Source organism: Rattus norvegicus, chromosome 1 (assembly GCF_036323735.1).
Source record: "Rattus norvegicus strain BN/NHsdMcwi chromosome 1, GRCr8, whole genome shotgun sequence".
NCBI classification, from domain to species: domain Eukaryota; kingdom Metazoa; phylum Chordata; class Mammalia; order Rodentia; family Muridae; genus Rattus; species Rattus norvegicus.
This window is the reverse complement of record NC_086019.1, coordinates 101,160,109-101,182,922: the sequence shown is the minus strand read 5'-3', so window position 1 is coordinate 101,182,922 and position 22,814 is coordinate 101,160,109. Positions and strand designations below refer to the sequence as shown.

General features: G+C 42.4%; 2 long non-coding RNA genes across 7 annotated transcripts in view; one reads left to right on the top strand and one right to left on the bottom strand.

The window, feature by feature from the left end:
* The window catches only part of LOC102549042 (uncharacterized), a 96,744-nt gene that overhangs the window by 71,781 nt on the left and 2,149 nt on the right, over positions 1-22,814 (top strand). Inside the window, exons 6-8 of one of the 2 annotated variants that reach the window (XR_010063002.1) lie at positions 1,390-1,558; positions 3,633-3,812; positions 16,310-22,583. This is a non-coding gene — a long non-coding RNA (uncharacterized LOC102549042). Of the gene's footprint in view, positions 1-1,389; positions 3,813-16,309; positions 22,584-22,814 lie in introns of both variants that reach the window. The other variant, XR_005499017.2, reaches the window with a different exon arrangement.
* LOC102548815 (uncharacterized) overlaps positions 1,357-22,814 on the bottom strand; it is a 56,640-nt gene continuing 35,182 nt past the window's right edge. For 2 of the 5 annotated variants that reach the window (XR_005499013.2, XR_005499015.2), the window contains 2 exons: positions 20,161-20,235; positions 16,617-17,185 (listed from right to left, as the gene is read on the bottom strand). This is a non-coding gene — a long non-coding RNA (uncharacterized LOC102548815). Of the gene's footprint in view, positions 1,459-1,722; positions 1,862-14,675; positions 14,841-16,616; positions 17,186-20,160; positions 20,236-22,814 lie in introns of those variants that run through there. The other 3 variants (XR_010063000.1, XR_010063001.1, XR_010062999.1) reach the window with 3 other exon arrangements.

Below are 22,814 nucleotides of genomic sequence, written 5' to 3'. Positions count from 1 at the left end.
TATAAACAGACACACATACAAACACATACCTACATGGAAAGCAGGACACACGGGCTCACATGCAAGCAAATATTCATATGCAAGAATGCATATCAGCACAATTCAACAAATGGACACAAAAGTATACTTGTACATACACACTCACACACAAGCCATGAAAACATGCTTGCACACACACAAGCATACAACATAAACATTCATGCATCCAGATAGACATATGCTCACATAAATATACAAGGGTATGCTTATGAAGGAATAAGCATGTACATATATATGCTGCACATACACACATTTACACATACATTATTAATAAACTATTTAACCCACACAAATTTAAGCCCAATACACAAATCTATCCATGCATACACAGAGAAATACATACATGCTTTCACATAAGACACACATGAATATACATATCCATGCAATTACACACCCACCCATATGCACATTCACATGCATACATATGCTAACATGTCCATACATGTCAACAAGATGCACACATGCACAGACACATACGTGACTGCTCCCACATCCACTCACATATACAAACTCATGTGCACTTGCACACACATGTATATAGACACCCCATGCAAACACAACCTGAGGATGTAAATATAATGCATGCTTGCCTGCATGCATATGCAGATGTGCACATTCAGAGATTCACACATATGCACTCTCACATGCACTCATGTGTATTCCTGAAGAGAAAAACATGTATGGACATATATTCATATACTTGGGAACATACAATAGTTTATGTACTCACATGAATACACATGCATACATTACCACACATACTCATGAAGTCATTCACAAACTTATGTGTATGTGTGCATACATGCATTCAGGAACATACAGATGTGCACCCACTTAACTGCAGGCACACACACATATGCTTAATTACTAGTGCTCATACGATGTGCTAATATACTTTATACATACATAAACTCATATAAGTGCAAAACTTTATGCATACACGTATGCCTGTGAAAACGTACTTTAGAATGCAAACGTAGGTGAGGGTGTTTTCATTTGCTAGGGTAAAATAATATACTAAGAAAATAGGTTTGCTACGTAATTGACGTTCTCATCGTAATCTAAAATTATTAGTCTTGTTCAAACTCAGAAATTCTTTTTAAATTTATTTTTATTCTTCTTAATAATGTTTATGTGTGTTGTGTAGATATGTGTACACATGAGTGCCAGGACCTGCAGAGGCTAGAAGTGTTGGCTCTCCTTGCAGCTGGAGTTTTAGGTGGTTGTGATTTATATTGTATGGGTGCTCAGGATTGAACTTGTGCACACTCCCCAACCTCTCAATGCCAGGCCTCCCCATGGATGAAAACAAGAACATCAGAATTGAGATTTTATTTTTCTTCTTCACAGGGTGCAACAGGGTGCTCAGCTGCGATGCCATCACTCAGGAGGCTCGAAACTTGAGGCCAGCTTGCAACCCTGTCACGGGAGACAAAACAAAAAAAGAGCAAAACCAAACAAACAAACAAACAAACAACTAACCCCCCAGAATCATGTGTATTTTGCTGATGGAGCTTTGGTAAAAATATCTGTAATACATTTTTTAAATAAACTTAAAAAACTGGATTTCCCCACTCCCAGACATGGGCCTTTTCCAGTTTGATTTTAGTTTCAGTTTCCATATAGTGAGGCAATATTAATAACTACAGATTCGCATTGTCAGCATAAGAGTGTAACACACACCTTTGCAAACTACACCGTGCCGTGTGCACCCTCAGGTGGCCCTCCCAGATCTTTGTTCTTCGCCACAGTTTGTATGTCTGCCCCGGTGACTAGTCTGTGTGATGTAAATGAGGCACTCCTCATTTTCTTAGTATCTTGACTGCGGGGGGAAAATTACAGTCATTAATGCACACTATTAAATTATGTCAAACACTAAACTCAAAGTTTCTCCTGAATACCAACTAGGCTTTGGTTGAAAGGAAAAGCCGATGTAGATTCAGGGTTGTAATTGGAGTTCTCTGACTAGTCTCCCTTGAACTCCTTGAATGGTACGATGTATTGGTTATTTTGTAAGAGGGTAAGAAGAAGAACAACAGTGTAGAAGCCCAACCCATTATGGAAGAGTATTATACCAGTGAAGAACAGAAAGGAATGTTCTCACTCCATGAAACCCAAAGACAAACCTGCTGTGAGAATATTCAGTTGAATCCGCCTCGACATTTCAGCTCCTAATCTCAAGCCCCCTTTCCAAAGCACAACCACCTCCTGTTTTCTCAAGTGTGCACAGGGAGACCCAGGATTACCTTGTGTCAATAACTTCAGGATCTGCCCTGTGGTCATGGCGACTCTCTCTCATCATTCCCTGCTTCCTGCTCTTCTCCTAGCCTGTCTCATCACCATGGTTGCCTCTCTCTTACTTTTCCTTTCTTTCTCTGGTCCAGAAGTTGAGCTTTGCCCTGACTCATTCCCCCTCCTCATCCATCATCTGTTCACCAAAGGCTGTGAAAGACACATTCCTAAAAACTGCTGACCTTGTAACTTTCACACTCTTGTTTCTTTCCTTTCGGATGTGTGGAGATGTGGTGTGTGACCCTGATTTCTGCAGCATGATTGAGAACCAAACTCACTTGACACAGTGTTCCCATTCGGTTGGGTTCAGCAGCCAGCTTCACGCTGTGCCCAATCTTCTATTACACTTTGATTCGTCATCTTCCTTTGTACTCATGAAGCCCCTCCAAGCAGGTATGCTCCTGTTGCCTGGACTCGGAAGCTGAGGACTTGGCTTATAATGGGTAACTTCTTGTCTTCATGACTTATCATACACAGGTCTCTCCCATTCACAAGAATCCACAGCCTCTCATGTTTAAAGAAAAAATCCTTTGTTTCTTTGGTGGGGGGGGAAAAAGGCAAAACCTTCCAAGAGAATTCTGAAAAAACAAATTGCCACTAGACTGAGCCCTTCTCTGCTTGAGGCATTTGGAAAGTGGTAAATGCATAGCATGTGCCCTACCCTATACTATACCCATGACGGTATCTTAGCCCTGAGCTCCAGGTTTTGGAGTGATAATACCAGCAGAAATTTGCCAAGGACCCTCCTTTTATCCATACTCTTCCTCCAACCACCCCTATCTCCTCTAGGAAGTAAGCCACTTGCTGGAGTCTGCTGCTGGCTCTGGTAGGATGAGGACACCAGCTCCCCAGCAGAAATCCAAGATTGCTGGACGCACACAGCATCTCTGTGGTGCCTCTTTTTCTGGCAGAGTTACCGATGGATGCTAAATGGGACCATCCATCCAGACAGTTGAGTGGCTCTCCCTGACAGCTCTGGGGCTCAGCAAGGCAGCTCCCCTGCTGTGGTAAAGAGCTGATCAATGTTCCATTATTCTTTCATTTATTGGGAGCTCTCCTCCTCTCACTCTTCCTCCCTGCTTGGGTTCATCTAGTCTCAGTCAGACAGGCAAAGCTGAGATACACTCTGGTACATCTCTTCAACTAAGGGAATTGTTTTCAGTTGAGAACTTAAGAGGGCAGAGACTTGGCTATATCATGTTGTCCTGCAATAAGAGAGGGAGATCAAAGCCTTGGGTGCTGATATTCAGGAGTGGTTCCATCATCTTCCTGATCATTGGAATCTCTCCTCTTCCCTTTAGAATGTAGGTCCTGTTCAGCTCAAGACAGTGGTTGAAGAAGGTATGTTAAGAAGCCAATGGACAAATTTATTTTTAAAATGCAACTGGAGTGAAAGTATCAAATCCTAACGGAAGCATCATGGCTTCAGAATGCCCATTCTAAACGTACAGAAATTTGTTGAGATACACAACCAAGACAGGGTAAGTGTTAAGTGGATACCTTAATCTATCTGTGTAGTGGTTTTGATTTGTGAGTTCATTACCATAAGATTATTAAAAGATGAGTTTTGTTTTTTAAAGGAACCCACGGGATGAGAAAGCTCTGATCTTTCAATTCTAATGTGTGATGTTTCCATCTTCCCACATCATGGCTTCTAAGACTGATGCTATTGACATCAGGGGCTATATAATTCTTGATTGTGGGTGATTCTTTTGCAGTGTAGCATATTCAAGAGAATTTTTGAGACACACTCATGAGACACCCTCCACAGTTAGACCAACAGAAATGTCTGCTAAAATTTTCCCAGGGGGCCAGCAACCTCAGTTTGTTATCTGACTAGATGATGAGCCTTCTGGAGGCACCACATTGTATTAGAGCTCCACTGCAGCAGCATTTCATCAGTAAACACCACTACCATTCCTGACGATGAAGGACCTCATTTAACAACTGTTATTGAAGCCAAGGTGCTTGGCATCTTTCCTGAAAGTTGCATAAACTAATTAAGCTTCCTCACATCTAGAGTTGGTCAAGATTTCTATGCCCATTGTAGTGATGAGAAAAGCCAATGGTCAGGAAGCTTCCACAGCTTTCCTGCAGAAAATCCAGACGCACACTGCATGCCTCTTTAGCATCAGGAGGAGCTCTCTCATTCGCCACACACAATGGCCATTTGCATCTCTTTTGTCCCGTTAGCAGTGTCTCCTCCAGGTCTTGGTGAAGGACACCTGAAAGCTTAACACTCCCATAAATCTTTATAAAGAACAAGAATCAAGTTACTCTGCTTGGTTCAATGAATTCATGAATTCGAATTAATTTTTGCTTTTTTGCTTTTTTCTTTCCTTTTTTTTTTCACATCCATCTTTCTGAGAGTTGAGAAACCCTTGACTTTCCTAAGTCTGAGATCCTTTTTATTTATGAGTGAGCTAAATGTGTGAGAAGTGGAGAGTCATTCATGGGTATGGCCAGCCCAGTGAGAGCCACTTGTTCCTGTTTATACAGGTGCTTGCAGCTCTCATATTCCCTTCCACTTTGTATTTCTTATGAACTCAGGGGAAATCTCTTTCTCTTTGTTCTCCATGCAAAAGTGATTGAGAAGCTGCTGGGTTTCCTTCAAGGAGATTTTTAAAAATTCATATTTGAACCAATCAGGAAGGGAGTGGGAATATGGAAACTTCTTTCCTGAGAGTCAACTGATTGTCTTGGGCAGAGCCCTGCCTCAGCTACATTGAGCCTGTATTGCAGTTATACTTATACAGTGAGGTAGATCCATCAAGACCAGACCAGCCATGTCTCTCAGGACCTTGTTCTCCAGGTCCATATAAGAGGTTGGATGATGTCAGAGCTCATAAATTATCGTGCTTCAAAGCCGACCACAGTCCTGACCAGTTTTTCCATGTATACATGGGGAGTATCTCTTCCAGCTTTGTGTGCATTCCCAACTAGCTGATGCCAGGGGCTGGAAGCTGGCTAGCATTCCTGCTCTCTCTATCAGCAGCAAACTTCTCTGTGGCTGAAAACCAGATAGTAGATGTATTCTTGCCCTTTTTTTCCTGAATATTTTCCATCCTACAATGACAAAATCCTCAAACAAGCTGTAATTCCCATGTGCCTTTCTGTCAGGCATGTTTTGCTTAGGTGGTAACCAGGGTGGGCAATTAGAATCCATAAACAGCTAAACGAAGCTGCATGACACATCCATATTGCTGATTGGCTAAATGTGCTCCTTTTTTTTTTCTTTTCTTTTTTTTAATACTATATCTCTTCTTGGCCAGGAATCTGCAGATTGATCCTGCGTAGAGGAAGGGCTGAATTGCAGGTCAATTCCTCCTTTTAAGAATCTTCTGACTTTAATTAGTTGTCCTAGCAAAGTCCTAGATTAAACTTAGCAACATGCGATAAGGAATTAATGAAGTGCAGCGTTTAGGGAAGTAAGCCAAGGCAAGGTATCAGGGGAGGTGGAGGCAGGAAGCAGAAGGATCTGGAAAGCCGACTGAAAAGTGTTAGAGTCTAGATGTGGTAAGGGAGGATTGTCTGCCTCCTCTCTTTCTAACTCCACATAGATGGAAAGGGCACTTTGCCAGTTGTGCTCGTAGCAGCTCCCACCACCACCTTACTGCCAAGCACTAACAGGAAGGGAGTAGGCTATGCAATCTGTCCCACAAGTACTCCCAGCATTGGCCTGCTGTACTCACTGGCTTATCTCTTTGTGATAACTGGGTGGCCTTCCATCCCCACAGGGTGGTGACTTGACTCCATTGCAAGAAGAAACCATGACTGAGCGAATTTGGATATAGGACACCATAAAATATCCCAGCCACATCAAATAGTGCCTCTTCTCTACTCTCTGTGACCTATTGTGCCTCTCCTACTGGGTCAAAAAATTAACAAGACATGAGTAGTCACTATAGGTGACACTCTGCCATCTCACCTTAGTTTGAACCCTACTTGGCCTGGGCTTTTTTGTTTTATTCATGCCCATCCTTTCAGAGAGGGAGAGAGAGATGGTGAAGTGGGAAGGAGTAGAGGTCTTGAAATCAAACACTCATTAAGAGTTCTGCCTTCCTTTGTGGAGTATATTGGAGACATACATTAACGGAAAGGCATACAAACAAGTTAAGAAGGAATTTTCCTTGGAGGAAGTGACATTCAAAGATCTATGATAGCTGTGAGAATTAACTAAAACCAGCCCAGGCAAGGGGCATAGAAGGGTCCTAAGACAGAAATGAATGACAAGGACTTAATAGGGGAGTGGTAAGTGTATTAAAGACACTGGAGGAAAAATGCCTGATCAAGGCTCGAGTTGAAAGAGCAAGAGGGAGGACCTGGAAGGAGGACCTGGGCTTTTTGTTAGTAGCTAGAATCTTAACTAAACTACAAGAAGCACATCAAACACATTCAGAAATGGTTAGTTTCCTTTCAAATTATGTCACTGTGGTGGCTTAGTGGATACAATACCAGCTTTTATGATTCAACTCTTGTAGCTCTATTGGAATGTCCTTGACATCTGGTTTATTCAGCCTTTATCTTAAGTTAGCCTGTATGGGCACTATTCTGAATATTCACAGTGGACCACGGACCAGATACTGGATGCTCTGTGCATGTGAACCCTTCATCAGAATCCCTGTACTGGGTTGAGCTTCTCTGTGCCTCTGAAAGAAAAAGGATCCAGACAACTCTGGCTGGATGCATTCACTGGATTGTAGATGTGAGGTTGCATTGGCTAAGTTGGAGAATCTGGCAAAGGTACCAGCTGAGCAGTGCTGTCAGTGGACTGATGTCTGCCTCGGTATCAGTAGCTATGCTCCATGGGCCCTGTTTCAGCATAGTAGTGATTTTTAATATAGCATGGGTTGGACAGACCTAAGAAAAGTGTTGAGGTATTGATAAATGTCACCCCTGGTAAACGACTCACAGTGGCAGAGGGTCTGCCTATCTGAGCAGTCCTTTTCATGTGACCTTACTTGGGGCAGAGAAACAGGCCCATTCTGAAGTGTGTGGTCTACACTAGAGTAAAATCTTGGTGGTCTGCATATCTTTATGTACCTGGAAGATTCAGTGACAAAGATGGGGATACCCTAGGGAAAGTGTAGAGACTCAACCCTTATTAGGGTCCTGGTCTTTCCCTCAAAGACATTATCCACTGCTTTCTCAATCATATTCCTCTTTTCCTTGCACTCCCAACATGTGTAAAAACTTTCTCCTGACTGAAAGTCTGACTCCGTAATGGGTTGGCTGATTAATGTATGCCTCAAGAGTTAAACTTGTGGTATCTCTGCCGTTAGAAGAATAATTGTCCAATAAATAGTTGTTAGAAATAAGCCTCCTACCTTAATTAGAAGTGTGAGTGCTACATTCCACAAATAAAAACACTGAGCACTTGCTCTTTCCACGCTCCAGTTTCTACCATCTTACGTGATAGGCGATCCTCAAGAAATAACTTTTCTTACTTTGGTCTTGATTGCTTTATGAGTGCTAACTCATCGGAAAGGCCTAAGTGAGTTCCATTTCTAACACTCTGTTAACATCTGACAGACAGAACTGAACTCTCTGGTAACTCTAAGGAAATTCAGAGTGACAGGTTAAGGGCTGAAGAGACTGCTTAATGGTTAAGAGAACTTATTGCTTCACAGAAAACCTGGGTTGATTCCAAACACCTGCATCAGGTAGCCACAGCTACCAAAACTCCAGTTCTGAGGATTCAACAAGTTCTAGGGGAACCTGCATGCTCATAATGCACGTACACTTACACAGGCACACACACACACACACACACACACACACACACACACACACACACACACATTAAAAAAACTAGATGGAGTGAGTAAGAGGTCATTCAGCTGGAAGAAAGAGTCAGTCCTTAAGATGATCATAGAAAGACAGTCAAATGGAAAGCTGGGAAACTCACCTTTCATTTCTAACGGGCTAATCAGGCCAGGAGCTAGGCTCTCAAGATGTGGTTCTGTGCCTTCTAGATTTTTCATATGGGACAAAAATTCTTGGCAAAAACATCTAAAGGGGCAAAGAGTTAGTTTGGCTCTCAGTTCCAGAGAGTCCAGTCTGTGTTCACCTCTGTGTTTGTGGTACCAAGACAAAGAAGAATACCATGGTAGCGATAACCTACGCAGAGGAAGCTAGCTAGACTCCTGGCCAATAGAGACAGGGTAGAGGGTGTGCCAGGGACAAGATGATTTCAAGGACCTTCCTTTAGTGACCTACTTTCTTCAGCTAGAACCTACCTATTGTTTTCAATACCTCTCAAATAGCACCAGGGTATCTGCTTCTCAGTCTATGAATCTGGGATGGGACACTTCATGTCCAAACCACCCAGGAGACAGTAGAACAAGCAGAGAAATGAAGGTTTGACACTCAAATGGGACCAGGAGTGAGATGCTACCCACAGCATATTCGATACAAAATATTCTCTGCATTCTAAGTGGTACATTTACAAAGCCATGTGGAGTTTTCTTTGTCCTATATTCTAAAGAGAAGCTAAGTGGCAAGAAGAAAAATCTAGCAAATGTGACCACTCCTCTGAAATTCCTCCTCGGCTTTTCTGAGTAAAGTCTGAAGTCATGCGCAAATTCGCTTGAACCAACTAAGACACCATACAATTCATAGGACACAACTTCTACATCATGAAGAAACAGCTTTACATTTGTGACTAAACTTGGTATCTACCCCAGCTTCCCATTTCTGTAAGAGCTGAACCATGTTAGGAGAGTAAACTCACTCCGTTCATGGCTTTTTGTCTCTCCTCTCTGTAGGTGAGAAGTCTCAAGTTTATGTGTAGAGAACTTAGTGTATCTTTACATACTCTGACATTACCAACCCACCCATGAGCCCACCAACCTTATCATGTCACCCCTGAGGTATGTGCTGGTAAAGGCACACAAAACATGAAAGTGCTCTCTGCACTTTGTGAACCTGCAGGATCCTGGGGCCGGGGCCCACTGGTAATTTGCAATGAGTCTCCAGCCTCAGTTCTCCAGCTTAGAATCAGACACCCTGTTGATGTAACTGATGACTCAGAGCCTATATGTTTTTACCTCCTGAGACTTACCCTCAACTTTATTATTAATCCATTAGCGTATATTCATCGTGTGAAATGATAGGTTTCACTTTGACATTTTCATACTGTAGTAATTTGAATGATAATGTCTCCCATGGGTTCAAATATTTGAACACTTGTCGCTAGTTGGTAGTGCTGCCTGGGGACATTTAAGAGATGTGGTCTTGCTGGAGAAGTATGTCACTGGAGGCAAGTATTTGAGTTTAAAAATCTCCACTATTTCAGGTTCCCTCCCTCAGTTTCATGTGTGTGGTTAAGGATGTGAGCTCCCAGATTCTTGCTCCTGCCACCGTGGCTGCTTACTATCCTGCCTCCCCACCATGATGGACTCATATCCCTGAGGAACCATAAGCCAAACTAAACCATTTTTCTTTTAAGTCTCCTTGGTCATGGTGCTTTATCACAGCACCAGGAAAGTAACTAATACACTTACATATACATCAAGCCCTTCAACAACATTTGCATATACCCCATTGCCATTTTGGTCTCTTTGTCCTACCTTCTTCCCCCTTAATGCTCCCCTTAGTCTTCTCAAGTAATCTCTTTTGTCTTTCATGTTACACACACACACACACACACACACACACACACACACACACACCACGTACAAGAGAGAAAACATGCAGTATTTATCAGTTTGGTTTATTTTGTATAGCAAAATGATTTCTAGTCCATATCATTTTCTTGCAAATAATGATTCTATTCTTCTTTATGCTTGAATAAACCATATAAACAGATGATCCCAACAACTTGTATACAGTGCATATAAGTAGGACCCAAAAACTATCTTTCCCTAGCAAGGGCAGTTGTCCTTTTTGATAAAGCACAACTAGGGACACACAAGTAATTGTGAGAGAGGAAGGTGACACTCGATAGCCAGCTACATCACTCAAATAAACCCCAGTGTTCGATAGGTTGACAGATAACTCACCCAGGTCACTGTCCCACCCCTGTGTCTTGGCAGTTGTGAACAGGACTACAATAAACAAGAGTGTGGTCATAGACTTCATTAAGTAAAGCATGATCAGATAGCAGTTGAGGAACTTTCAAATTGATTTCCAAAGAGGTAGTCTTAGTTTATTCTTTATCCTAAGGGATATGACAGAGCCTGCCATGATCACTGTCTCCCCAGGACTGTGTTGCCTTATTTTCTCTGCCTTTCTCTCATTTACTCGTCCTCAAAAGTCTTCATGTATTGTGAATCCTAAGAGTGGAGGCATACCTAGCCACAGCAGGTCTCTTATTTCCCATTCTTTTATGAAGCTCCTCACTGACAGTCTTTTTTAACTTTGTTCCCAGAAAACAGTGGTTGTCTGGAGGCCACTCTTACCTGCACTGCTGAGGCCTTAGAGTCACATATGGGTTGCTCTCCTGGGATGGGGGTGGGGGACTTAAGCTAGACTAAGGGAAGGAACATTGCTTTCCCCAGTTCCACCCAAGCAATAAGTATGGCTCTCATTCTTTCTGTTTTCTCTCCTTTTCCCTCCTGTGGATTCACTGTCCCCCACTCCTTTGCAAGTGGACCCTTTATTACCCTCCTGCAGGCTTCAGTGTATTGTCTCTTGGCCTCCCACTGGGCCCCTAGTGACAACTACCCTGGCTATGGTCACTATGGCATGAGTTGAATTCCAAATGTAAGAACTGACTTTTTCTTTCTTTCGCCTTTGTGCAACAACAACCCTTTCCTAAGTTTACAGGAAACTTGTGTAGTTTGGGTCAAGAGATTTGTGGGAAGAAAAGAAACAAGAAAATGGAGCAGAAAGAATAAAGGGGTTACCAGACAGAAATATGGAAGTTTATAGTATTTTAAATGATTAAAACTACTATTCAATTCTTTATTGTTATTTTGTTACTGTATGCAAATGGATTAAAAAAACAGTGTTCTAGAAGCTGAGGCAAGAAACTTCTATGTGTGAGGTCAGTCTGGACTATACAGTAAGTTCTAGGCTATCCTCTATTTGAGACAGAAATACCCTGTCTCAGATAGATAGATGATAGATAGATGACAGACAGACAGATAGATAGATAAGTACATACATAGGTAGATACATAGTCACATGCATGCATATACATACATATATACATACATACATACATACATATATACATACTTACATATATACATACATGGATGGATAGATATTGTAAAACTAACTGTGTCAGAATTGCTGGTCTAATCTAAATCCAAAATTTTATATGTGAGAAAAAACAAAGTCTAGAAAAGGAGACTGTGGCTCAGTTATTAGTCCGGTGATTGTGCTCCCAAATGTTCCCGAGAACAGCTGCTGTAACTGTATATTTAACTTTGCAATATCCCTACCTGTGCAGGGTTCATGGGACTATAGACTATAATCCTCACAGACAAGGCAGGCGATCACCCACAACCTTTGATTACTAGTTTGATTGGCTGCACGCTGAGGTGACCAGGGGCAAAACCAGTCACTGTGCCTTAAGGTTCCAGAGAAACACCAAAACAGAGAAGTGGTTTTCAGACAAATGCCAACATGGCCAAAAGGCAAGGAGGCGTTTTCAGGACTGGATCTGAAACTGGTGGTGGAAGCAAATCTAAAGGAGGAGGCAAGGATCAGGCCCTGCAGGTGTTTTTGACTTCTGGAGAGTTCTGCCATATGGGCAGCGTTGGCAAGGTAGTGTAGAGTACAGAGTGGGAGCAGTTGGAAGAATGGTACCCTGCTGAAGTTCAGGGAGACAGGGCCAGGTGATAGAAATTCTGAAGGATGCTTTGTCCACTTTCACTGTATGTGTGAAAAGCTCAAGATGAGGAAGACAGGGGTTGGGGATTTAGCTCAGCGGTAGAGCGTTTGCCTAGCGAGCACAAGGCCCTGGGTTCGGTCCCCAGCTCTGGAAAAAAGAAAAAAAAAAAAGAAAGAAAATAAGTAAAGATTTTAAAAAAAGATGAGGAAGATAAGGCTGTTAGGCAGAGTTCCTGTGGCTGGGCCCTGGTGAGTCTACAAAAAGATGTGAGTTGGGGTAAAATCTTGAGAGCTTTTTAGATGGGGCCTTGGCAATATAGGCGCAATATACCAGGTTCCTGAGAGAAAGTCAGCCACTGAATGTCAGAATGGAACCAGGAGAGAGAATGGGATATCTTCCAGACCGGATAGTCTCTGATTCTCTAGAGTATTGTACATTCAACCAGCAATTGCTATAGTTTGAATGTGTAATACACACTAAGGCACTGTACTAGTTAGGTTTTGTAAATTAGAGACATGCTAGATTTCTCTCTGTTTTGTGTTTATGTGTCTATTATGAAGGACACAGTCTCTGGTTTAGGGACATGCAGAGAAGCAAGAGAACTTAGTATTCTGGTTTGGTTACTTACATAAATACCGTGATCAAAAGCAACTTGGTAGGGAAATTATTTACCATATCTTATAGGTTAGAAGCCTTATTAGGGGGATGGAGGGCAAACCTGGGGGCAGAAACTGAAGCAGAGACCATGGAGGGTCACTGCCTTCTGCTTTGCTTGTATAACTAAGGTAGCTTATATAAGGTAGCTTTCTCAGCTACCTTAGTTATAGAGCCTGTGCCCACATGTCCCCTTGGACAATTATCACTCACAGTGAACTGCACTCTCCTACGATAATTAGCTATTGAGAAAATGTCCCACAGGTGACAATCCCACAAACCAATCTAATGGAAGCAACTCTTAACAGATGTTCCCTCTTCCAGGTACATAAAGTTGGCAACCGAGATTAACTCTCACAAGTCCATCCTTCGTTAGCTTGACACACAAACACATATTTGTCCCCAGAATCTTATGTTAATGTTACCATCTAAAATTTTAGGACAACTTTAACATTCTGCAGTCTTTAAAAATTCCAATACCTTAAAACTCCAAACTCTCTTTAAAAAATATCCAAAAATCTCTTAACTATATGCTCCTCTATAATCCAAAATCAGTTACATACTTTCTTATTTCAAAAGAGAATAACCTGAGCATAAGCGATCACTCTTAAGCAAAACCAAAGGGCAACAGTATAATTCAATGTCTCTCTGATGCCTGTAACTAAATCATGATCTGCTGGCTGCAAAGAGCTTGGGCAGCTCTACTTCTCTGGTTTTACCACCAGCAAGCAAGCTCATGTGGTGGGCACAGGCCACCTATATTGCATATCTGCCATTGTTGATGGTGGACCTCCCACCATCTTTGTGTCTCCGATATTCTGTGGTCTCCATTGCAAGTGAGTGTTCATTTTCACAGTGGCCTTCCCTGATCTCTCACAGTGCTAAGCCCATGACTCCTTCAGCCCTGGGGTCTCCACTGTAACCTAGGCTTCATTTTCACCAATATCTTCTCTGGTCATATCTTACAACCATACCGCCTAGTGCCAAACCTTAGGTTCTCTCCATAAGTCTGTCATACCTTCAAAGTCAATACCATCTAAAAAAAACCCTCACACGTTACCAAGTCATGCTGCCAGCTTAAGTTACAATTGTGTCCTCCTCTCAACCATAGCTTTTATGTGTTGACTCTGTGAAGGTATTTCCAGAAGATTTACATGTAAGATGGTGGTTTCTTGTTATTCATAGCTGACTTTTCAGTCCCAGCTAACTAGCATTGATTGTCCCAGTAAGCAGAGGTTTCAACTCCATAGAGTCTTAATTGAAAATAATCATGCAGACCTAATAGGCTTTGTTTCCATATGAAAACCCACAAGCCAACCTTCCATGCCTGCATTTCTTTAAGAAACTTTGTCTTCCCAGCTCCCACAGAACAGCCTCCTAAATGCTAAGCCCTCAGTAGCCTGAGGTTCCAAAATCCTTCTATAATCCTCCCAACAAGAGAATATAGTCAGGCCCATCCCAAGAATACCCTATTCTCAGTCTAGACTCCTGTCCTGGTTTAATTTCTGTGTCATGTGACCATTATCAAAAGCAACTTGGAGAAGAAATACTTCATTTCCTTTTGCAGATTACAGTCCTTGAGAAATTCATAGCAAGGACTCAAGGCAGGAATCTGGAGGCAGGAACTGAAGCAGAAATCATGGAGAAACACTGCTTACTGGCTTGTTTCCAGACTTAAGTAGAGCTACCTTCCTTATACATTCCAGGTCAACCTGCCTAAGGGTACTTAATGGTACTGCCCATTGTGTGGTGCTACCTCCTACCTCAATGAGGACTCAAGAAAATGCCTCACAGAATTGCCCAAAGCCCAACTTGATGGAGGCACTTCTTCGAATATAGTCTCCTCTTCCTAGGTGTGTCAAGCTGACCATCAGAATTAGTTATCACACTAGTTTGACATCCTTACCTTAGTTATGAAGACTGGTTTGCTAAGTAGGATACCCTACTTCAGGTTCCATGTTAAGAGGTAAGCACGCCATTTTGGTGACAACTACAAAGCAGCTCCTTTATGTGAAGATGCTCACCCAGCAGCCTCATGAGACTTGCTGGTGCCTCAAGTTATTTTGTAGATCTATGCAAAAACCAAAGGAGAAGAAAATTCCTTACACTGGAAAAACTTGTAACAAAATCTTCGTCCCTTCAGACCCAATCCATGGATCTAAGGAGGTAGAGTATAGAGGCTGGTCAGAACTTACTTTTGGTTGCTGTCAGTATCGAACCAATCAACAGGGTATCAAGGCAAGAATCTTAGCTTTCTGGGCTCCCCATAGCCCCTGGTGTCTAAGGAGCACTCCCTGGTACTGATCTGCAAACATGAACCCTACTATGAACTCTACCTGCTAACCATCATCCCCCAGATTCTGGATGCTTTCCTCAAAAATGCCCCAATTCTGAGAAATCAAATCTGAAGTCACTTTTTCAAGAAATCTCATCGAATTCACCTGAATGTGCCACTTAACAGAGTTCTGTGTAATTCTAGACAAGGAAATTATTTCAAAAGTGTGTTTCGGTATTCAGCTGTGTCACAAACATTCTTATCGCAGGACTCTGGGATGGCAAGTGCTACTGCATGTTAAAGACTTTATTTGTTAAGGGCTCAGTGGATACCCTGGCACACACCCAGCACAGTTCTTTTGGGAACTGACATATCTCCATCCTGCTGCTAAGACTGTGGGAGAGGAAGATAATGAGATTTTCTTCCCCCTTTAAACCATGTCACCAAAGGTAAATAGAAATTTAGGCCTCCAAAGAAATTTCTCCATTAACAAACTTCTGAAAACATTTGCAACAAAGGCCACTGGGTTACCTCTTGATCATCTTTACAAAGAAATATCAGGAGAGGAACCCTGGCTTGAAAGAGGGGTCTGCTGTTGCTGGAGGTAGCATCCAAGGCAGCATTGTCTTCCCAAATTCTTTAGATGTAAGATCTAGGCTATGTGAAGGTAAGGAGGCAGTCCCCATTGCTCTAGGTCAAAGTATGTGCAGAAAAGATACAAGTTCATTCTGCTGGCCTGCATATGAGGGGCAAAACTAGGGAAGGGAAGGGAAGGGCAGAGCAGCCCTTCTGATTGTACTCCAGGAAGCTCCATGATTAGCAGCTAAGGTGTTCCTATATCATGTTAATTTCATAAGCAGTTAAAAGTATTTCTCTAATATACTTTATCTCTCTGTATGGAGGTCCCATTTTAGGCCATCAGGTCTGAGTTTCTATAGCATTATTAAAGTCTTCAGGGAAAGATTCCTAAGTTCTGTGTCACTATGGGGGTAGGCTTTAAGACCCTCATCCTAGCTGCCTGGAAGTCAGTCTTCTCCTAGCAGCCTTCAGATAAAGATGGAGAACTCTCAGCTGCTCCTGTACCATGCACATGAACACTGCCATGTTCCTGCCTTGATGATAATGGACTAACCTCTGAGCCTATGAGCCAGCCCCAATTAACTATTGACCTTATAAGAGTTGCCTTGGTCATGGTGTCTGTTTACAGCAGTAAAACCCTAAGGCACCCAGCTTCTTTAGAGTGGGACAAATCTTTTATCTTGCAGCCTCCATCCTCTACTCCAGCTCCTCCTCCCTCTGTGTTAATTTTCTTTAACAAAATACTGGACAGAAGAAAGTTGGCTCACAATTCAAAGGACACAGTCCATCATGGTTTGGGAGAGGCATGGGCAATGACAGTAAGACCATATAATGTGGCTTGCTCACATCTCAGAGGATCAGCAATCAGAGAGAACATAAGCCAAGTTGGGCTCCACCTTTAAATACTTTTGCTCCATGGGACTCACCTCGGCCATCTCGAACAGCATCACTACTTGAGGACATGTGGTTTAAATGCATGAGGTTTGGTGAGCATTTTCCCCTTTATATTTATTTCATTTTATTTTTCCCTTATTTTCTTTACATCCTTCTCACTGCCCCATTCCCAGTCACCCTCTACCAAAATTGCTTTCCCCATACCCTCTCTGAGTGGGTGGGGGCTCCCCTGGGTATCCCCCCAAACCCCGCATATCAAGTCTCTGCAAGGTTAGGCTCATCCTCTCCTACTGCAGCCAGACAAGCCTGGAGCAGCCCACCTAGAGGAACATATCCCATGTGCAGGCAACAGCTTTTTGGATGGCCACTGCTCCGATTGTTGGGAACCTACATGAAGATCAAGCTGGTACATGTGTGAGGGGAGGCCTAGGTCCATTCCATGTATGTTCTTTGGTTGGTGGTTCAGTCTCTGAGAGTTTTAAGGGTCCAGTTTAGTTGATTCTGTTGATCTTCCTGTAGAGTTCCTATCCTTCAGGGCTGTGATTCTTCCTCTTATTCTTTTATAAGAGTCTTTAAGCTCCATCCACTGTTTGGCTGTGGGTGTCTACATCTGTCAGAGTCAGCTGCTAGGTGGATCCACTCAGAGGACAGCAATGCAAGACTCCTGTCTGTAAGCATAACAGAGTATCGTTAGTAATGTTAGGAATTGGTGCATGCCCATGGGATGGGTCTCAAATTGGGCTGGTTATTGGTTGGCTGTTCCCTCAGTCTCTGTTCCATTCCTGCATTTCTTGTAGACAGGACAAATTTGGGGTGGAACGTTTTGTGGGTTGGGTTGGTGTCCCTATCACTCCTGCCTGGATACAGGAGATAGTGGAGAACATTTTTAACTCAAACCATAATACCAGCTATGCTGTGCCCGTATGCCAGTGAATTTGGCCATCTCTGAACAAGAAGGGATGTGTGAGCCCAGCTCCAGCTATGCCCAATATGAGTAATTAAACAGTTGCTTTATTAACTCTGACAACAGATATGCACACAACCCTGTCACAAACATTATAATTTTCCAACTCTCAGAAAGATATGTGCAAGCTGTTGTAAAGGCTTCACTAATTACAGAAGGGGGTTCTGTTCTTTTTGCCTCCAACTGGCATTTACTGAAGACTTGTATGGTCCAAAATGCTCTCACTTATCATAAATTCAACTTGCTTCTAAGCTGATGCTTTGCATATTGAAGGGACCATTTAATAAGGATTTTTAGAGAGTGCGTTCCACGGAACACTAGTTCAGCCAGGGGCTAAAGACTGTTCACTGTTCTCTCTTTATAATGACAAGCTCTTAGCTTGTTCCCCCCACCCCCTCCAGGGTCTCAAAGACTTTAATGCAATGTATGTTGTGAGATCTCTCTCTCTCTCTCTCTCTCTCTCTCTCTTTCCCTCTCTCCTTTTCCCTCTTTCTCCCTCCTCCTCCTCTCCCTTTCTCTCTCCCTCTCCCTTCCTTTCTCTTCCTCTCTTTCTTCTCTCCCCGACTTTCTTCTCTTTCTTTATCTTCTCTTCCCCTCCCCTCCCCCTCTCTGTTCTTCCTTCCCTCCCTCCTCACCTTTTTCTATACTAAGGTTTCGAACCCCAGAACCTTATATATGCTAGGCAAATACTATATCCCTTGGATATTTATATCTATGCCTGTGTGTCTGTAGGTATATCGATCTCTACCTGTCTATATTTATTCCTAGCCCTCTTGACGTTTTTTTTTTAAGATAAGTTCTCAGTAAGTTGCCAAGGCTTTCTTTGTATTTACTCAGTGTCCCAGGCAGGCCCTTGGAATTTCCCTGCCTCAGAACCCACAGTAGTTGCAATCACAGATCTGAACAGTTCTTCTTAAAAGGATTATGAGGAAACTGGAGTGTGTGAACTTTCTGACGCTCATTGTTTCAAACAGTTTAAGCTTCCATGATTATCTGTTTCTCAGAGAAGCCTTGGCATACAGGTATACCATGCTTTCACTTGGCACCATGGTAGGGACCATCGCAACAACCAACTTGCCAATAAAGACATCTGCCAATGTCCAAAGGAGTGTGAACACAGGCTGAAAGTCAGCAAATATTGAGACATGCACCTTGAGTTTGTTCCATCTACTTTTGTGAAAGTCACATGTTGAATGGCAGACTTTTCTTAGGAAGAGGAACATACATGCCTACTGACTACAGAAGGGAAACCCACAACTAGACAAATTGAAGACTACACTGAAATTGAACTTAGTGAGCCAATGAGTTTTTATTAGGATTTCTACAGGAATATGGGTGAAGGGTTACTTACACAAAGCAGGGGTGACTCGAAGTCAGCTGTACCACCCCAAAGCCCACTCAAACATGGGCGTCAGCTGATGAATGCTGTAATCCCGGCATAGTAGGCAGACACTTCCTCTCCCCTATACTTATATTGCTGGGAGGATACTCAGAAAATCTTCAGAATTTCTATTTGCCCAAATGTATGACTTTTGTTACCCCTGAGGCTCATGAGTTCCCTCTTCCCTTCTGAAAGAGAGATTTCAGTAGGAAGAAACCTGTCATATAACCATATTCCTAGGTTTCTGTGCTTTTTTACACAGTGGGGCTGAGGAGATGTAGGTCCCCAGAAGATAAAAAGACTTTCAATAAGAACAATCACTTAACTGAGAAGGGACCAGATAGAAGGTTCCAGTTTTCTCAAAAGCCCCTTGGACTTCTGGGTGCTCCCCACCCCACCATCAATAAGTTTATTCTGTCATTTATTTATTTACTTGGATCCAATATATGCCAGAAGCTCCATATACAACAATAGCAGCAATAATTACAGCCAACATTTGCTAGAAATAGTGAGAGTCAGGTCATTTCCCTGATACTTTCCCTGGAATTATTAAATTCTTCACAATTCAATCCAAGAGAAATTGTAAGAATGAAATAATTTATTCCAAGAAAGGAGCATACAATGTTCCTCTGGGAGGAGAATCATGGAGAATTCTCTCTGTTTCTGGAGCTGTGCTTAATAAGTATGTATGGGATGGAAGGGAAGGTCCAGCATTGCATGTACCAGATTGGAAGACTCTATGTACAAGGCAGGAAATGAGAGGAAAGGAGAAAAGGAGGAAGGAAGAGCAGGGAGGGAAGAGAGAAAGGGTAGGCATTCGATTGTTCTAATTAATATTCCGAGTCCTTGTCAGAATAAAGCTACAGTGAAACAGATACAGAACATATGGAGCTCAAACCAGTGGTACAATGGATAAAGCATCTGACTATGGATCAAAGAATATAGAATATAAAAAGTATATTTTTAAAAACCCAGAACATTTTATGACTACCATCTCTGTTCCTGGGTGATTAAATGCTTCTTTTGTGTTTGGAATCTGTAGACTTCACTTTTGAGTCAGGGGAGACTTTAAGTGCTAGAAAGAGATGCTTCTTTCTGTCAGTTGTGAGTTGCCAAAGCCATAGAAAGCACAACATGGAAACCAAGTATTGGAGCAGCGGGACAATTGTCAGGGCATTAACACTCAAAAACAAGTAACAAAGCGGTAGCCGCAGAGGCCCTCTTAGAACAGGTGGGTTCCCACCAAGCTTACATGAAGCTGAAAATTAGTGGAAGGGTCTGCTCCAGGGGAAGCTTACCTCAGTGCTAAGTAATGGTGGGGGTGCTGCCAGCAGCAGGAGGAGATCACTGAGCTCAGTCGAAAGTTCATAACGCTAAGAAAAGAATGATCGAAAAACAGCATGTACAAAGGCAAGTGTCCAGGCACATAGACATAGCTTTTGGAAAATCAGATGCAGTCCACAAGAGAGGTCTATTCTCTTCCTGTGAGGTTACAACAATGAGATGTCTTGTGAGTTACCTTCCAAAATTAAAAAACAAAACCCATCAGAAAGTAGGGCCATCCCTCCTTAGCTACATGCAAATCACCTACTGCGTTCTCTTCGAATGTGCTACACACAAATCCAACACATACACACACCAGAAACATCGCACACAGTACATGTACCCCACATATGACACACTTAACATGCTCAAATATCCCACACACTACACAGCAAAGACACCCACCACATGTACCACACTCCCACACACATACACAAATTATATCCCACACCACACACAAATAACACAGCATAGACACACACACTGCATAAACCACATGCATAACACATATAAACAGTATAGAAACTGCACATGCTACACTACACACATCCCTTACACATACACACATGACAAACAAACACATACCACACATACAGAATGCACATACAACACAATACTTCTCTTCCCACTCTGTGCATTTATTAACACAGGCACCTCTAAAATCTAATTTTTTAAAAATTCCACACACATTTTGTAAAAGAAAAAACTTTAATATGTATTATCTCAGCTTGTTTTTACAGCAATCCTATTAAACAAATACAGATAAGTTTATTATTTTCCAACAGATAAGAACACTCAAGGTCAAAGGAATTGATCTAGAAGGTATTCCCCACTAGGCTCTTCAGAGAAACCTACTAGGTCACTTTGGACTGTAAGTAATACTGTCCAAACTCACATTGGCTTAAATAAGCAAGGGGAAAATTGGCTTTTATAACTGATGTTCAAAGGTAGCTTTTTTTTTTTTTTTGGACTAAAGTAACAGCTGGCTCAAGCCTGGGACAGGTACCATCAGAAGTCAGTCTCTGGATCTTTCCACTGACTCCATTGGGCTATTCTCATCTTTCAGGGAGCTTCTCCCATAGTAGTGACAAGAAAGCTACCAGCAACTCTAAAATTCTCTTTAACTGTTGAACCTCAGCAGAAGTCACATGTCCTTCAACACAGAAAAATAATTTATTTCAGGGAAAAATCTAGAACTGACAAGGAGAGGTGATTTTCTTTTCCTAGTGCACGCAGGGCCATTGCTGCTAATAATGTATTTGAATTCCCTTGTACTCCCCTTTTTACGTTCTACATTTGCGCAGACATCATTAGTTGATCACAGCAAATCCACCCAGTGCTTTTAGAAGCTACCTCTCTACCCTTGCAGCACAGGACTGTATGAAGCCTCTGGGATATGAAGTGCAAATTGAAACCTTAAGCACAGGAATGCAGACACTAGAGATATTCACCATCTCTTATTTTTGTTTGTTTTTAATTGTTTGGGCTGTGGGCAACTCATCAGTCACCTGTGATTTCCCTACAAGGATTTCTGGCTACCAATGATAAGTATTTCCCTCAGTGAAACCCTAAAGGACTAAACAGTGGTGGAAGTGAAGCACCAAAATGCTTCAGTGTATCTTCAGACTCTCCCTGCCCTTAGGGTCCCCAGTGGACCAAGACATCAATTCTGGAATAAAAAAACAAAAAAACCCTTTCCTCAGAGTAGCCCTGCTCTGCCCATACTTACACAAAATAGACTCCCAGCAATATTACCTGTAGGGATATCACTCGTAGATTAGAGCTCGTGCATTTACTTCTATACTCTAAACAACAAAATTAGCTTCAGGAAGACAGATCTAGCTGACTCTAATTTAGATGTTAACAACCCCCACAGAGTGTCAATATTAGATTGATTAATAATTCAGTATTAAGAAACACTAGGAGAAGGGCTGGGAGTGGGGGATGGCTCAGTGGATAAGAGTGCTTGTTGGGCAGGCTTGAGGAACTGAATTCAGTCCTCAACAGATGGGTATAACGCATACATATATCTGTAACGCTATGACTGTAGTGAGTGGGGACAGGAGAATCCTTGGGCCTTTGCTCTTCAGCCAGTTCTGTCAATATAGTGAGACTCTATAGGGGTTCAGTGAGAGACCCTTATCTCAAGGGAAGAAGGCAGAAACTCATCAAGCAAAGCATCCAAGTTCACCTCTGACTTTAGAACTTTGCCCCTGCCAGACTTCTCCCGATCCTCCCTCTCCACTCTCCGTTACTCACTCAGTAACAGATGAGAGGAGGATTTTTTTTCAACTGACGGCTCCCAACTCGAATCCTGCCTTGTTCTAAACCAAGAGCCGATGCTCGAGATGACATTCAGCTCAAGTGGCAATGTGGAAGAACCAGCAATGACTGTCAGGTAACTGTAATTTACTTCTTTGCTCTTAGGATGACAACAAGTTGCTGTGGAAAGGCTTGGCACTATCAAACAAACAGCATTCATAGCATACAGAGCCATGGCGTGTGCAAACTTTTCTGGAGAGAGAGAGAGAGAGATGGTGCCTCCTGCAGTGAATGATTATTGAAGCCTAACCCATTAGGAAGTTTGTGCCAGCTAGTTTTTATGTCAACTTGATACAAACTAGAGTTA